At 40.0% G+C, this 17,126-nt stretch overlaps 1 pseudogene across 1 annotated transcript in view; it reads right to left on the bottom strand.

Moving 5' to 3' along the window:
* Positions 1–17,126, bottom strand: part of LOC309634233 (nucleophosmin pseudogene) — a 30,589-nt pseudogene that overhangs the window by 1,391 nt on the left and 12,072 nt on the right. The window lies entirely within an intron of this gene.

Genomic DNA, 17,126 nt, shown 5'->3' on the forward strand with positions numbered 1-17,126 from the left:
CTGTGTAATCCCCTCCCATTGAGTCTAGTGACTTGCTTCTAATCAACAGGATATGGGAAAAGTTATAAGATGTCCCTTCCATGATTAGGTTACAAGACATTGTGACTTCCGTCTTGCTAGCACTCACTCTCTTATCTGCTCTAATGAAGCAGGGTGCCACGTTGTAAGATGCAGTACGGAGAGACCAAGATGGTAAGGAACCAAGGGACTTATGAGGAACTGAGACCTTAGTCCAACAGCCTATAAGAACTAAACCTGCCAGAAACTACGTGAATGAGCTAGGAAGCGAATCCTTCCCAATCACATTTTGAGATGACTGTAGGCTTGTGAGACACCCTGAAGCAGAGGACCAGAGAAACTGAGATCAGAAATGTTGTGATTTTAAGCCCCTAAGCTTTGGGATAATTTGTTACGCAGCAGATAACTGGTACATGGGAAGCACTCTCACTTCCACTACAGTCTCCAGCCAGGCTGTCCCATGTCAACCAGAAGACACACACACACACACATACACGAATGCCTCTTCCCCTTGGGGTGGAAGATTTGAATACTTCAGCTAGGTCAGCCTAGACTTGTTGAGGGGACTCTGAAGCCTGGGGATCCCCCCAGCCTTGTGCACTCCTTTTTTTTTTTTTTTTTGGCTTCAACATGCGGCATGTGGGATTTTCGTTCCCCAACCAGGGATTAAACTCATGCCCCCCTGCATTGGGAACATGGAGTCTTAACCACTGGACTGCCAGGGAAGTCCGTTTCTTTTTCTTGTGTACTCCTGACTTTCAGAGGGAGCAAAGAGACTGGGGAGCCCCCTTGAGATGACAAAGGGAAGGAGGGCCAGGAGAGCTGCCCCCAGGGAGCCTAGGCCTATCCTTAGGACCCCTGGTTGCCCAGCCAAGTGACAGCGGGTTGCCCAGGCAAGTTTCACAATATCCAAGTCCACCTTGCAGCCTTTGAAAAAATGTACAGTGTCAATAAAAGCAGATTCAACCTACTTTCTTTTGGCCTTTAAGTCTGACATTAAGATTAGAATTAATTGCTCCCAAAAGGAAATGAGTAACACATATTACAACCTTAAGCGAGAGGCTTACCTTTGGAGACCTCAGCCAACCTCAATCTGGGCTGAGCTTTTCTCAGAATTACATCCACGACTTCTGTTCCACGCTGGGTTTGGGTGCTGTTTGAGAGAAAGGCAGTGTTTCCTAACACTCCCTTCTTCTGAATTATTTAGATTCCAAGGGGAATCCAGAAACTACATGACACCATGGCAAGATCTTTCGGACTGTGCCATGGAAAACTTAGGCAAGATCTGCCATGTTTTTAAGTAGGGCTGTGAGTTTTAAAAAAAACCAAGAGCACACAGGTCAGCCAGGAAATCCAGGATGGGTAGCAGCATGTGTGAAGACAGCTTAGCCAATACTATGCTCACTATGAGTCAGGAGTGTCATGAAGCTGCCATAATAGTGAACTTGGAGACTGCATTAAAAGAAGTAGAGTGCTCAGAGCAAGGAGGTGATGGCCCTGCCTGACTTTACCCTGTTCACAGTGTCTGGATTGGCCCTGAGCTTCACATTTTTTGAGGGACATTGATCAACTGGAATGTATCATGAGAAGACAATCAGGTTGGGGAAGGGGCTGCAGCCTGTGTCCTGGGAGGAGCACTTGGAAGAATTAGGCTTGTGTAGCCTGAAGAAAGTCAGACTGCAGCACAATGTCCTTTCTTCAAGTCCCTGAGTAGTTTCCAGGACAGAGATGCTGGACGAGGGGCACACTGATAGCATCAATGCCACGTAGCAACAGACTTCAGTCAATAAAAGGAAGAAGCTTCAAAGAGTCAGAGGTAGACAAGGGTGATACTGGCTGCCTCAGGCAATAAAAAACTCCCCATTCTGGAGGGATGTCCAAACACAGTTGAAAAAACAGATGGGGGAAAAAAAAAAAAAAACCAGATGGGGATGTTCACAGAACAGAAGGGAAAGCTGAGGAATCAGGTCTTAAAAAGGACAGAATTCAGGGCAGCAGCTAATAGATGAGCTTTTCTGAGTGTCACTGTCAAGATGAATCAGGTTGTCAGTAATTTGAACTCGCATTCAAACTCCAGGGAGACAGCCTGACTGATCCCTCTGGTATCACACACCCCTCTTGGCTAGCAGGGGACAGGGTACATTGACCAACAGATAGTCCAATCATGACCATACCCATTGAAGGAGGGTGGGGACTTCCACAAAGCAAAATCAGGAAGATGTTATCAGAAGAAAGGGATGCTGTGCTAGCATAATAAAGGGATTTGTGTCTTGCTTTTGCCAGGATAAGTCGACAGGACTTGTCAAGGGGACTCTAAAATCTGTTCCTCCAATTATATGTTAATTATATCTCAATGAAGCTGGGGGGGAAATGAAATAAAATAAAAATCCATTCCTCCAACCTCTTCCATTACAGTGAGAGTAATGATTTCCCTGACCCTATAAAAGGCCCACAAACTGTATCAAGATCAAGGTCCTGGGTAACATTGACACTTTGAGATGTGGGTACAGACATCTTGGTGGAAAAAGCACTGGAACTTCTGTTTCCATCAGCAACGAGGACCAAACACCCTTAAAGAACTTTCCAGTGGAAACAACTAAAATATCTGGATGAAATGTCTTTTAAAATGCATTGCTGGGGCTTCCCTGGTGGCGCAGTGGTTAAGAATCTGCCTGCCAATGCAGGGGACTCGGGTTCGAGCCCTGGTCCGGGAAGACCCCACATGCCACGGAGCAACTAAGCCTATGCACCACAACTACTGAGCCCGCGAGCCACAACTACTGAGCCTGCGTGCCTAGAGCCCATGCTCCGCAACAAGAGAAGCCACCGCAATGAGAAGCCCGCGCACCACAACTAGAGAAAGCCCGTGCGCAGCAACGAAGACCCAACGCGGCCAAAGAAAAAAAATATCCAGGGCCTGTTTTAGGTTGAGAATGTACAAGGAGACTATACAGAAGTTGGGATTTCCAAAGGTATATATACTCGGGATAAGGGTGAATAAAATGAGTTTTCTATTTCTTTTTTGTTTGTTTTTCATTTCTTTTTGTTTGTTCCTTTTTTTTTTAATGCATTTCCTTTTTGCCTTACATCCCAGACTTGAAGCTGAAGAAACTGGCAACCTGAGAACACCAAAGGGCACAGACAACAATGCCTCCCAAAAGCCTGCTCTCCTCAGCCAAACAAGCAGGAAAAGGGCAGCCCAGCAAGACAGAAAACTACTCCAGTCAAACACCACAGAAAAACTGTGACCCACCCACACCCACACCAACAACGGCCAAGTGGGGAGCATGGACCCAATTACATGCTGTTGTGGTAAACTGAATGACGGTCCGCAAAGACACCCAGGTCCTAATCCCTGGAACCTGCGAATATTACCTTACGGCAAAAGGGTCTTTAATGTGATTAAGTTAAGAATCTTGAAATGGGGAGATTATCCTGGATTGTCCAGGTAGGTCCTAAATGTAATCACCAAGGTCCTTATAAGAGAGGGGGAGAGGGAGATTTAACACAGAAATAGGAGATGTGACAACAAGAGCATGAGATCAGAATGATGTGGCCATGAGCCAAGGAATACTAGCAGCCTCTAGAAGTTGGAAGAGACAAAGAACAGATTCTCTCCTGGAGCCTCAAGAAGGAGCTAGCCCTGCCAACACCTTGATTTTAACCCAGTGAAACTGATTTTGGACTTCTGACCTCCAGAACTGGGAGAGAATAAATATGTGGTGTTTTAGGTCACCAAGTTTGTGGTAATTTGGTTTAGCACCTATAGGAAGTTAATATAGCTATCTATCAGAAACTTACTTCTAATATAGCAATATAGGCAAGTTGAAAGTAAAAAGATCAAAAATATATATCATAACAACATTAATCAAAAGAAAACAGGAGGGCTATATTAATATCAGATAAAGTAGACTTCAGAACAAAGAAATTTCCTAGGAACAGAGAAGGACTTTACCTAATGACAAAAGGGTAAACCCACCAACAACACTTAGCAATCCTAAATGTGTATGCACCAAACAACCGAGCTACAAAATATGTGAAGCAAAACTGATAAAACTGAAATGAGAAAGAAACAAATTCACAATTATAATTGGAGACTTCAACAACCCTCTCTCAATAATTGATAGAACAAGTAGACAGAAAATTGGCAAAGATATAGAACAACTCAGTGCTACCATCATACAAGAGGATGTAGTCAACATTTGTACAACACTCCACCCAATAACAGCAGAATACACATGCTTTTCAAATGCCTATGGAAGATGTACCAGAATAGACCATCTCCTGGGCCATAAAAACAAACCTCAATAAGTTTAAGAGAATTGATCTCATACAGAGTTAGCTCTCCAAAGTTCTCTGAGAGAGATAACAAGAAGATCTCCAAACACTTGGAAACTACACAGCACATTTCTAAATAGTCCATGGGTAAAACAGAAAGTATCAGAGAAAAAAAAATTTAACAATGGAAGTGAATGAAAATGAAAATACAACATGTCAAAACTTGTGGGAAATAGCAAAAGAAGTGCTAAGAGGGAAAGTTATATCACTAAAGGCATACATTAGAAGAAAGGAAAAATCTCAAATCAATGACCTAAGCTTCCACCTCAAGAAAACAGAAAAAATATAGTCAATAATATTATAACTCTGTATGGTGACAGATGGTAACTAGTCTTATCATGGTCATCATTTTGTAATATATAGAAATATCGAATCACTATGCTATATGCCTGGAACTAACATACTGTTGTAGGTCAATCATAGTGGAAGGAAGGAATGAAGGAAGGCAGGGAGGGAGAGAGGGAATAATAAAGAGCTGAAATCATTGAAACTGAAAACAGAAAAACAATAGAGGAAATCAAGGAAATAAGGAGCTGGTTCTTTGAAAGGATGAATAAAATGAACAAAACTCTAGCAAAACTGATCAAGGAAAAAAGAGAGAAGACACAAATCACCAGTATCAGGAATGAAACGGAAGATATCATTATTTACCCTACAGACACCAAAGGATAATAAGGGAATTCTATGAACAGCTAAAAACACATAAATCTGACAACTTACATAAAATAGACCAATTCCTCAAAAAACAAAAAATACCACAACTTACCCATTATGAAGTAGATAATTTGAATAGCCTTATAAGTATGAAGGAAATCAAATTCATAATTTTTTAAAACTCCCAAAAAGAAATGTCCAGGCCCAGATGATTTCCCTGGAAAATACTACCAATATTTTAAAGAATTAAAACCAATGACACGGGGCTTCCCTGGTGGCGCAGTGGTTGAGAATCTGCCTGCCAATGCAGGGCACACGGGTTCGAGCCCTGGTCTGGGAGGATCCCACATGCCTCGGAGCAACTGGGCCCGTGAGCCACAGCTACTGAGCCTGGGCGTCTGGAGCCTGTGCTCCGGAACAACAGAGGCCACGATGGTGAGAAGCCCGCGCACTGCGATGAAGAGTGGCCCCCACTTGCCGCAGCTAGAGAGGGCCCTCGCACAGAAACGAAGACCCAACACAGCCATAAATAAAATAAATAAATATATATTTAAAAAAAAAAAAAAAACCAATGACACAATCTCTTACAAAAAATAGAACAGGAAGGAATATGTTTAATTCATTTTATGAAGCTAGTATTACTCTGATGACAAAATCAGATGAAGGTCACACGAAACAACAACAACCATAAACCAGTATTCCTCATAAATACAGACAGAAAAGTCTTTAATAAAATATTAGTGAATAGAATTCAGCAATATTTGAAAATAATTATACAACATGACAAACCAGAGTTTATTTCAGAGATGTGAGGCTAGTTCAATAGTCAAAAATTAATCGTTGTAATCCACCATATTGACAGGCTAAAGAAGAAAAAAATCACATAATCATATCCATCAATGCATAAAAAGAATTTGAAAAATTAACACCTATTCATGACAAAAACTCTTAAAAATATAGAAACAGAGGGGATCTTCCTCAACTAGACAAGGAATATCTACCAAAAATCTACAGCTAACATTATACTTAAGACTGAATATTTTTCCCAAAGATAAGCTCAAGGCAAGGATGTACACTCTCATCACTCTTATTCAACATAGTACTGGAAGTTCTAGCCAGTACAAAAAAAAAAAAGACAAGAAAATAAGAGGCATACAGAATGGAAAAGAAGAAATAAAACTGTCCCTATTTTCAGATGACATGATTATCTACATTGAAAATCCCAAAGACTCTACAGAAAAAAAGAAAGAAAAATAAACTCCTAGAACTAATAAGTGAGTCCAGCAAGGTCTACAGGTTACAAGACAAACATACCAAAAAATTATACTTCTATGTACTAACAATGAAATTATGTACATCAAAATTAAAAATACAATACCATTTACAGTCACTCAAAGAAAAACTTAGGTGGTAAATCTAACAAAACATGTACAGAACTTGCATGCTGAAAAGTATAAAATACTGATGAAAGAAATCCAAGAAAGTCTAAATAAACAGAGAAGCAGACCATATTCATGGTTGGTAAGCTCAACATATGAAGATGTCAATTCTCCCCAAAGTGCTATACAGGTTTAATGTAATTCCTATCAAAATCCCAGCAAGAGTTTTTGTTGATGCAGACAAGATTACTCTAAAACTTATGTAAAGGCAATGGAACTAGAGTAGTTAAAACAATTTTGAATAAAGAATAAAGTATATTTTAGTCAGTTTGACCTGCTATAACAAAATATCATAGACTTGGGGGCTTATAAACAATAAAAATTTATTTCTCACAATTCTAGAAACTAGAAATCTGAGATCAGGGTGCCAGCATGGCCAAGTTCTGGTGAGAGCCCTCTTCCAGATGCAGACTTCTGACTTTTCATATTCTCACATGGTGGAAAGAGGACAAGAGCGTTCCCTGGGGTCCTTTTATAAGGACACTAATTTCATTCATGAGGGCTCTACCCTCATGACCTAATTACCTCCCAAAGGCTCTATCTCCTAATACTTTCACATTGGGAATTAGGATTTCAACATCTGAATTTTCAAGGGACACAAACATTTAGTCCATTGCAGTGAGGGGAATCATTTACCCCATTTCGAGACTTCTTATATACTACAGTAATCAAGACTGTATGGTATTGGTAGAGGGGCAGACACACAGATCCATAAGAAAGAATAGAGAACCCCAAAATAGACCCACACATAAGTAACCAACTGATTTTTGACAAAGGTGCAAAAGCAATCCAACAGAGGAAAGATACCCTTTTCAACAAATGGTGCTGGAGCAACTGGACACCCACAGTCAAAAAACAAAAAAAAACACACAAAAAACAAAAAAAACCCTCAACCTAAATCTCATACTTTATGCAAAAATTAACTTTAAATGGATAATGGACTTAAACATAAAATGTAAAACTACAGAACTTTTAGAAAAAAAAACATGGGAGAAAATCTTTGGGATGTAGGACTAGGCAAGCAAAAAGTTCTTAGACTTGACATCAAAGCACAATGCATAAAAGAAAAAAAATTGCTAAATAGGACTTTGTTAAAGTTAAAAACATTTGTCTAAGAAAGATCCTGTTAAAAGGAAGAAAAGACAAGCCACAAACCAGAAGAAAATATTTTCAAATCACATATTTGACAAAAGATTCATATGTAGAATATATAGACAACTCTCAAACTCAACAGTAAGAAAACAAACAATCCAACTAGAAAATGGACAAAAGAGATATTGCACCAAAGAGGATAATACACAGATGGAAAATAAACACATGAAAAGATGTTCAACATCATTAGCCATTAGGGAAATGCAAATTAAAACCACAATGAAATATCACTGCATACCTATCACAACGACTATAATAAAAAAAAAACACCAAATCCTGGCAAGGAGTCAAAGAAACTGGATCATTCATAAAATGCGGACAGGAATGTAAAATAGTACTGCCACTCTAGAAAACAGTTTGGCAGTTTCTTATAAAGCTAAACATGTAACAACCATGTGACTCAGCAATTGCACTCCTGGGCATTTATCCCAGAGAAATAAAGACTACGTTCACACTAAAACCTGTATGTGAATGTTTATAGCAGCTTATTCGTAATACCGAAACTTCTGAAAAAAAACCAGATGTCTTCCAATGGGTAAATAGTTAAACTTTGGTACACCTGTATTGTGGAATAATACTTAGCAATACAAAGGAATAAATTACCAATACACACAACAACTTGGAATAACCTCCAGAGAATTACGCTGAGTGAAAAAAGCCAATTCCAATAGGTAACATGCTGTATGATTCCATTTATATAACATTCTTGAAATGAAAAAATTATAGTAATGGAGAACAACAGCTCAGAGATTGACAAGCATTAAGGAGAGGGTGCAGTTGGGAGTGAAGTGGGTGTGAATATAAAAGGAAACATGAGAGATCCTTGCGGTGATAGACATGGTCTGTATCTTGAGTATATGAACGTTGCTATCCTAGTTGTGTTATTATACTATTGTTTTATAAGATGTTACTATTGGGGGAAATTGAGTAAAGGGTACATAGGATCTCTCTTATTTCTTTTTTCTTTGTCTTTTTTTTTTTTTTTTTGGCTGTGCTGCACACCTTGTGGGATCTTAGTTCCCCAACCAGGGAATTCTGTATTTCTTAAAAGTGAATCTACAATTATTTAAAAGTATTAAGTTTTGACATAAAAATAAATCAGGTTAGGGAGTTCCCTGGTGGTCCAGTGGTTAGGACTCCACGCTTTCACTGCCGTGGCCCCGGGTTCAATCCCTGGTAGGGGAACTAAGATCCCATAAGCCACAGTGAGAGACCAAAAAAAAAAAAAAAAAAAAAATCAGGTTAATAAAATAAACCCTGTGTAGCTGTGATAATATCAGACAAAATCTTTTATGGCCCAACACAAACAAACAAACGAACAAACCAAACCTCACTAGAGATAATGTGGGTCACTTTATAACACTTTCAGTTCACCAAGAACATAATAACATTCTAAACTTGTCTGCACCTAACAATTTAGCTTTAAAATATATAGAGCAAGGAATCCAAATTGGAAAATAAGAAGTAAAACTGTCACTGTTTGCAGATGACATGATACTATACATAGTAAATCCTAAAGATGTCACCAGAAAACTACTAGAGCTAATCAATGGATTTAGTAAGGTTGCAGTATACAAAATTAATACACAGAAATCTTTTGCATTCCTATATACTAGCAATGAAAGATCAGAAAGAGAAATTAAGGAAACAACCCCATTTACCACTGCAACAAAAAGAGTAAAATACCTAGGAATAAACCCACCTACGGAGGCAAAAGAAAGTTTTCTGTATCCAGAAAACTATAAGATACTGATGAAAGAAATCAAAGACGACACACAGAGTTGGAGAGATTTACATGTTCTTGGATTGGAGGAATCAATATTGTGAAAATGACTATAATACCCAAACCAATCTACAGATTCAGTGCAATCCCTATCAAATTACCAATGGCGTTTTTCACAGAATTAGAATTAAAAAATTTTACAATGTGTATGGAAACACAAAAGATGCCGAATAGCCAAAGCAATCTTGAGAAAGAAAAACGGAGCTGGAGGAATCAGGCTCCCTGACTTCAGAGTATACTACAAAGCTACAGTAATCAAGACAGTATGGTACTAGCACAAAAACAGAAATATAGATCAATGGAACAGCATAGAAAGCCCAGAGATAAACCCACGCACCTATGGTCAACTAATCTATGACAAAGGAGGCAAGGATATACAATGGAGAAAAGACAGCCTCTTCAATAAATGGTGATGGGAAAACTGGACAGGTACATGTAAAAGAATGAAATTAGAACACTCCCTAACACCATACACAAAAATAAACTCAAAATGGATTAAAGACCTAAATGTAAGGCCAGACACTATAAAACTCTTAGAGGAAAACATAGGCAGAACACTCTTTGACATAAATCACAGCAAGATCTTTTTTGACCCACCTCTTAGAGTAATGAAAATAAAAACAAAAATAAACAAATGGGACCTAATGAAACTTAAAAGTTTTTGCACAGCAAAGGAAACCATAAACAAGACAAAAAGACAACCCTCAGAATGGGACAAAATATTTGCAAATGAAGCAACTGACAAGGGATTAATCTCCAAATTACACAAACAGCTCATGCAGCTCAATGTCAAAAAAAACAACAACCCAATCCAAAAATGGGCAGAAGACGTAAATAGACATTTCTCCAAAGAAGACATACAGATGGCCAAGAAGCACATGAAAAGATGCTCAACATCACTAATTATTAGAGAAATGCAAATCAAAACTACAATGAGGTATCACCTCACACCAGTCAGAATGGCCATCATCAAAAAAATCTACAAACCATAAATGCTGGAGAGGGTGTGTAGAAAAGGGAACCCTCTTACACTGTTGGTGGGAATGTAAATTGATACAGCCACTATGGAGAATCATATGGAGGTTCCTTAAAAAACTAAAAATAGAACTATCATATGACCCAGCAATTCCACTACTGGGCATTTACCCAGAGAAAACCATAATTTAAAAAGATACATGCACCCCAATGTTCATTGCAGCTCTATTTACAATAGCCAGGACATGGAAGCAACCTAAATGTCCATCAACAGAGGAATGGATAAAGAAGATGTGGTACATATATACAATGGAATGTTACTCAGCCATAAAAAGGAACGAAATTTTGTCATTTGCAGAGACGTGGATGGACCTAGAGACTGTCGTACAGAGTGAAGTAAGTCAGAAAGAGAAAAACAAATATCATATATTAATGCATATATGTGGAATCTAGAAAAATGGTATAGATTATCTTATTTGCAAAGCAGAAATAGAGACACAGACATAGAGAACAAACGTATGGATACCAAGGGGGAAAGGGCAGGGGTGGGATGAATTGGGAGATTGTGATTGACATATATACACTAGTATGTATAAAATAGATAACTAATGAGAACCTACTGTATAGAACAGGGAACTCTACTCGGTGCTCTGTGGTGACCTAAATGGGAAGGAAATCCAAAAAAGAGGGGATATATGTATACATATGGCTGATTCACTTTGCTGTACAGCAGAAACTGACACAGCAGTGCAAAGCAACTACACTCCAATATAAAAAAATATATACAGAACAAAAGTTGGCAGAATTAAAATACACCATCAGAACCCTCCTACACTGTTGGTGGGAATGTCAGTTGGTGCAGCCACTGTGGAAAACAGTATGGCAGTTCCTCAGAAAACTAAAAATAGAATTACCATATGATCCAGCAATCCCATTCCTGGGTATATATCCAGACAAAACTATAACTCAAAAAGATACATGCGCTCCAATGTTCATAGCAGCACTATTCACAATAGCCAAGACATGGAAACAACCTAAATGTCCATCGACAGAAGAATGGACACACACACACACACACACACACACACACAATGGAATGTTACTCAGCCATAAAAAACAAAGAAATGATGCTATTTGAAGCAACACGGATGCAACTAGAGGTTATCATACTAAGCGAAGTAAGTCAGGAAGAGAAAGACAAATACCATATGATATCATGTATATGTGGAATCTAAAATATGACACAAATGAAACTATCTATGAAACAAATAGAATCAGGGACATAGAGAATAGACTGGTGATTGCCAAGTGGGGAGGGGGTGGGAGAGGGTTGGGTTGGATAGGGAGTTTGGAATTAGCAGATGCAAACTTGTTTTTATAGAATGGATAAACAACACTGTCCTACTGTATAGCACAGGGAACTATACTCAATATCCTGTGATAAACCATAATGGAAAAGAATATTAAAACGTATGTGTGTGTATATATATATATATGTGTGTGTGTGTGTGTGTGTGTGTGTGTGTGTGTGTGTGTGTGTATAACTGAGTCACTTTGCTGTACAGCAGTAATTAACACAACATTGTAATTCAACTATACTTCAATAATAAATAAATAAATAATAAAATAAAATACACCATCACAGTAAACACATCTCTCTCAATAATAATAGATCAAACAAAAATATCAATAAGCATAGGGAATATTTGAACAGCTCAGTTAACAAGCCTAAGGTCATTCAAGGAATAGGGAACCCAGGAATAGGAGAAAACATTCTTTGTTAGCACACATGGAACATCTATAAGTATTGACCAGGCGCTAACCCATAAAACAAGCCTCAAAAGATTGGTGTCAGACCGTAAACTCTGATCATGCACTTAAGTTAACAACAACAACAACAACAAAAATAACTAAAGATAAAAAAAAGAAAACTAAAGAACGCTACATGTTTGGAAAATTTAAAACAATTCCAAACAACTCAAAGAAGAAGTCTTAATAGAAATAGTAAGATATTTAAGATCAAACCATAAATAAAATATGGCATATCAAACCTGAGGGATAGAGCTAAAGTGCTATTTAGAGGGAAAATTATAGCCTTAATATTTACCTTAAAAAGAACATTTTCAAAATTAATTAGCTAAGCAATCTAACATAAGAAATTAGAACTCATAACAATAATAAATCCAAAGAAAGAAGATAATAAAGATAAGAGAAAGAATTAATAAAGTGTAAAAATACAATATAGAGATATCAATAAAGTAAAATCTGTATTTTTGAAAAGCTTAATAAAATAGACAAACTTCTGATGAGATTAATCAAAAGGGAAAGAGACTGAGAGAGAAGGCTCAAATAAATACAATTAATTATGGAAAAAGAGAACATAAACATAGATGCAGCACATCTTGCCATTGTACACCGGAAGATATGTGCAAGAATTTTCACAACAGTGTGTTCATAATTGTAAATAACTGAAAAAAAACCCACAAATGTCTATCAACATCAGAGTGCATAAATAGTGGTCTTTCATACAATGCAATACTACTTGGAAGTGAAAATGAATGTACTACAGCTACAAACATCAACATGGGTGAATCTCAAAAACAAAATATTGAACATAAAATAAGTCACAGAGGAATATATGCCTTATTATTTCAGTCATAGAAAGTGTTAAATGGATGAAACTAAACAATACCTTTCTTGTTTAGGGATCTATACATATAGGAGTGATATTAGAAATATTTGCTGACTATTCAGCCAGGCACCAACCGATCAGAGTGGACGCCCAGCCAACCAAAACAGACACCAGCTGTAAACAATGGGAAATACTGTACCTGAGCAACTGGCTGAATGTCAGTCCTCTATACCACCACGGTGTAACTAAAGAAATACATGGGGATGATTAGCACAAAATTATGTTAGTGATTATCCTGGACGGGGAGGAATTAGGAAGCAAAAGGGGAGAGGAACCTAAGGGGTCTATGACAATATTCTGATCTCTTAAGCTGGGTGGTGGCTTCAAGGATGCTCATTTGATGATGATGATGATGTGTATTGCATCAATTCCTTCTTTTATATGGATGATATATTTCACCAAAAACTTTTTTTAAAGATCACTGGACTTGGATTCAGAAGTCTTAGATCCACACCTATATAAATTTCTTACTAACTGAAGCTCAGAGAGATTGTGATCTAACCACCTATGGTAACAGCCTCAAAACTAGCCTCCTGACTTCTAGTCGAGTGCTCATTCCTCTACACCCAGTTCCATGGCAGAGCTTCCTTTAAGTTCCATTCTTTTGAGCGTGAATTGTTTGTTAAATGTTACACGTAAAAGTTGTTGAACCCAGGGTTGTCAGGATATGCAACTCCAGGGTCACCATGCACACAGTAAGATACTATCAGCACACATCTTAGATGTCTGCTTTCACCCCCAGAACGTCCCCTTCACAGCACCCTGACATCCAGGCCAACTAACCATGCCTCTGACATAGCCAAGAAGGAGCAGAGTAGGGAGACTCTCGTCTACAATGGGTTCTTGAGTCAGCATGTCCACCCCATTCCTTCCACCCTTTGCCATTAGACAAACAGCAAAACCAAGAAAGGAGAAAGGACCTACTCAAGATTACCCACCAGGTCAGGGGCAGTACAGAACTCTGAGCTGCCTGCACTAGGCTGGCGGCAGTGGGGCCCATCCACCAACCTTCCATGGAAGAAACCCAGGTAATTAGTACTGATGCTAGTGCCCCACTCTGGAGTTCCTGACACCTCTTCTTGGATCTAGGCCCTTTCAAAAGGAGCATTTCAAATAGGAGCCATCAACACTTACAGAAGGTGGGTCTTAATCCATAGAGGATCATTAGCTTCACCCAAGTGATGGGACATCCATCAGCACCTCCCATTCTTCCACCAATTATGTATCTACTAATTATCTGGGATTAAGAATGGACACGGAGCGACATCGTCATTAACCACATATTTGCATGGCTCATTCATGTTAGTGGGGCTGCTCAGTCTCACCGAGTCTAATAGGACATGCCCACAATGCTGCACAACACATTTACATCTGCTCGGCTGTCAGCAGCCAATAAAGGATGGCAGGATGTGCTTACTTGCAAAGGGACTTGGCTCTTGGCAAAAGCTTTTTGGAGGCAAGCTGGATGTCTTGGCTTTCTGGCAGTGAGGCTTAACTCAGAGCACGCATTCAATATTCATTAGCTCAAGCACTGTAGCAAGCACAGCACTGACTCCAGGAAATTTTACAAAGGTGAAGGAGACACTGTTCCTACTACCTCGGAGGTTTACCACCAGTCAAGGAAACACATGTAAGCAGAGAGAGCTAAGGGCCCTGAGAGAGGGAAAAGCAGCATGCCATGGGAATGCAAGCCCAGTAGAGATCTGTTTGGCCTGAGAAATCAAGGGAGGCCTCGCAGAGATGGCATTTGCAGCATAGGAGAGAGAGGAATTCCAGGCTGAAGGAACTACAAAAGCAAGGGCACAGAGATGTGCAAGGAGAACGGGGCATGACCTAGTGTAGATGGCACACATGCCATAGACAGGAAGGAGATGCCCTGGGTCATACCACAGAGAACACTGAATGTACTGCCAAGGTTTGGAAATGTTTCTGTTGGTTATGAGGAACATGGAAGGAATTTTGTTTTGGTGTGTAGGTGGGTGGGAGGGTGTTAGTAAACTTTTTATTGAAGGATAGCATACATATAGAAAAGTGCAAACATTTTCACAAACTGACCACACCTATGTAAATAACACCCAGCTAAAGAAAGAAATCATTACTAAAAACTCCAGAAATCCCTTTTGGACCCCTTTCAGGAACTACCCAATCACAAGAGAAAGCACTATCCTGATTTTAACACCATAAATTATTTTCCCCTATTTTCTTGCATTTGGCTTCTTTCACTCAAAGCAATGTTTTCAAGACTCATCCATGTTGCTATACATAAAAGTAGTTTGTTAGTTATCTTTATGCTAATATCCCGTTGTATGAAGGTATCACAATTATTAATGGGCATCATTTAGTTTCCAGTTTGGGGCTATAAACTTTCTTGCACATGACTTTTGGTGCTTTTATGGGTGCTTTTATCCATCTGTTGTGTACATATCTAGGAGTGGAATTGTTGGGTCATAGGGTATGCATATATCTACTTGAATAGACAGTGCTAGTTTTCTAAAGTTGTTTTGTCCATTTACAGACCCACCAAACATAGAGTGTGGTGCTTAGAAAAGAGGGAGCTGGGACAAAGGGACCAGCCACGAGGCCACGCAATAAAGCCCAGGAAAGAGATAATGAAATCAGTGGCAACAGAACTGGAATAAAAAAGGCTGATAAAAAGAGGCACTGTAGGGCGGAACACGTAGGCTGTGGACACAAGGGAGAAGTGGTATTGAGAGGGAGGTGGAGGAAGCTTCCTGTATGTGGTGGCTGGCTCGGTGAGGGTTGTCAGGTTTGAAGGCAGGAGAAAACATCTTAGTTTGGGATACATCGAGTTTGAGATGTAGGACAGACGATATGAAGATGTCCAATAAATTGCTGGTTACGTGGGTCTGTTCGCTAAGGGATGAGGTCAAGGCTGGAGACACAGCATTAGCATTTATCATCACAGAGGCAGGGGTTGAAGCCAGGGGTGTGGCTGAGGTTTCCCAGGGGGGTTGTGTGGAATCAAGGAGAGGAGGGCTGAAGACCAGCCGCCCACCTTGACGGGATGAGCGGAGGAAGAGGAACGAGAGACAACATTGCTTCCCTCTGAAACGCTGGCAGGGGCTGTGAGGCGTGAGTCAGGCCCTTGGAGCCCAAGCAGCAGCCTGGGGTCCATCTCACCAGCCACGTTTTCTACTCAATGAACTTGCATCACTAACCTCAAAGCTGCATTGCAAAATCTGCATCAGACTGCATACCTCTGGCAGTATCCTAGGGACAATGGGCACCAGAGACTCATAGCATCTTGGGGGCTGGGAGTCCTCTTCCCCACCTCCACACATCTCTGCCAAAATGGTATCCAGCACCCCAGGCAGGGAACTCAAACTCCCCATGGCGTCCCATTCCACTGTTGAGCAAGTGAGGCTACAAGAAAACCTTTCCTTACAAATGCAGTCTCACGATGTTGGAAGTCAAAGGAAGAGAAAAAAGCGACCCTCCAACGGTGATGACCCTGGATAGAGTAAGATGCAAGGGCTCTGCATTCTGGAAAATCTGTTTCTACTAACTTAGCCACGAGCATCTTCCTGTTAGGGTCATGGCACTTGACCCCTCACAGGAAGCGGCAGTGATTTCACTACCGTTCGCACCCTGGCTGGGGACGTGCTCATCTGCTGCAGGCGTTCCTCTGGCTTCGTCAAGCAGTGAGTCCTGCCCTGGAATGTGGCCAGGCTCTCAGGACTGAGGCAGTGCATGCCACGGCACAGATCCACCAGGCTGGACACGCGGAAAGAACGAGCAGCGGCTGGCTGAGAGCGAGCCCACTGCTAGTAAGGCGGGCACGATGCCATGCGATTCAATGCCTTTTTCTAAGTATTTACCTGCACCCGCCCTTTGTGGATCTCTGGAGAAGAAGAAGGAAGACAGATATGATTAAGAAATGGCTCGCCCCCACTCCCCGCCTTGGGGAGATTTGTGGAAGAAACGGGCATACAAGAAGGAAAGGTAGTCGCTGAAACTTTTTTTTTTTTTGGCTTTGTTTTTAGCAATTTCCAAAACACCCACCTACGTAGCCTCTTCATGATCTGAAATATGGGGGTTTGATATCTGGGAAAAG

Source organism: Balaenoptera borealis (genome assembly GCF_965194805.1).
Source record: "Balaenoptera borealis genome assembly, chromosome: 8".
Classification (NCBI taxonomy): domain Eukaryota; kingdom Metazoa; phylum Chordata; class Mammalia; order Artiodactyla; family Balaenopteridae; genus Balaenoptera; species Balaenoptera borealis.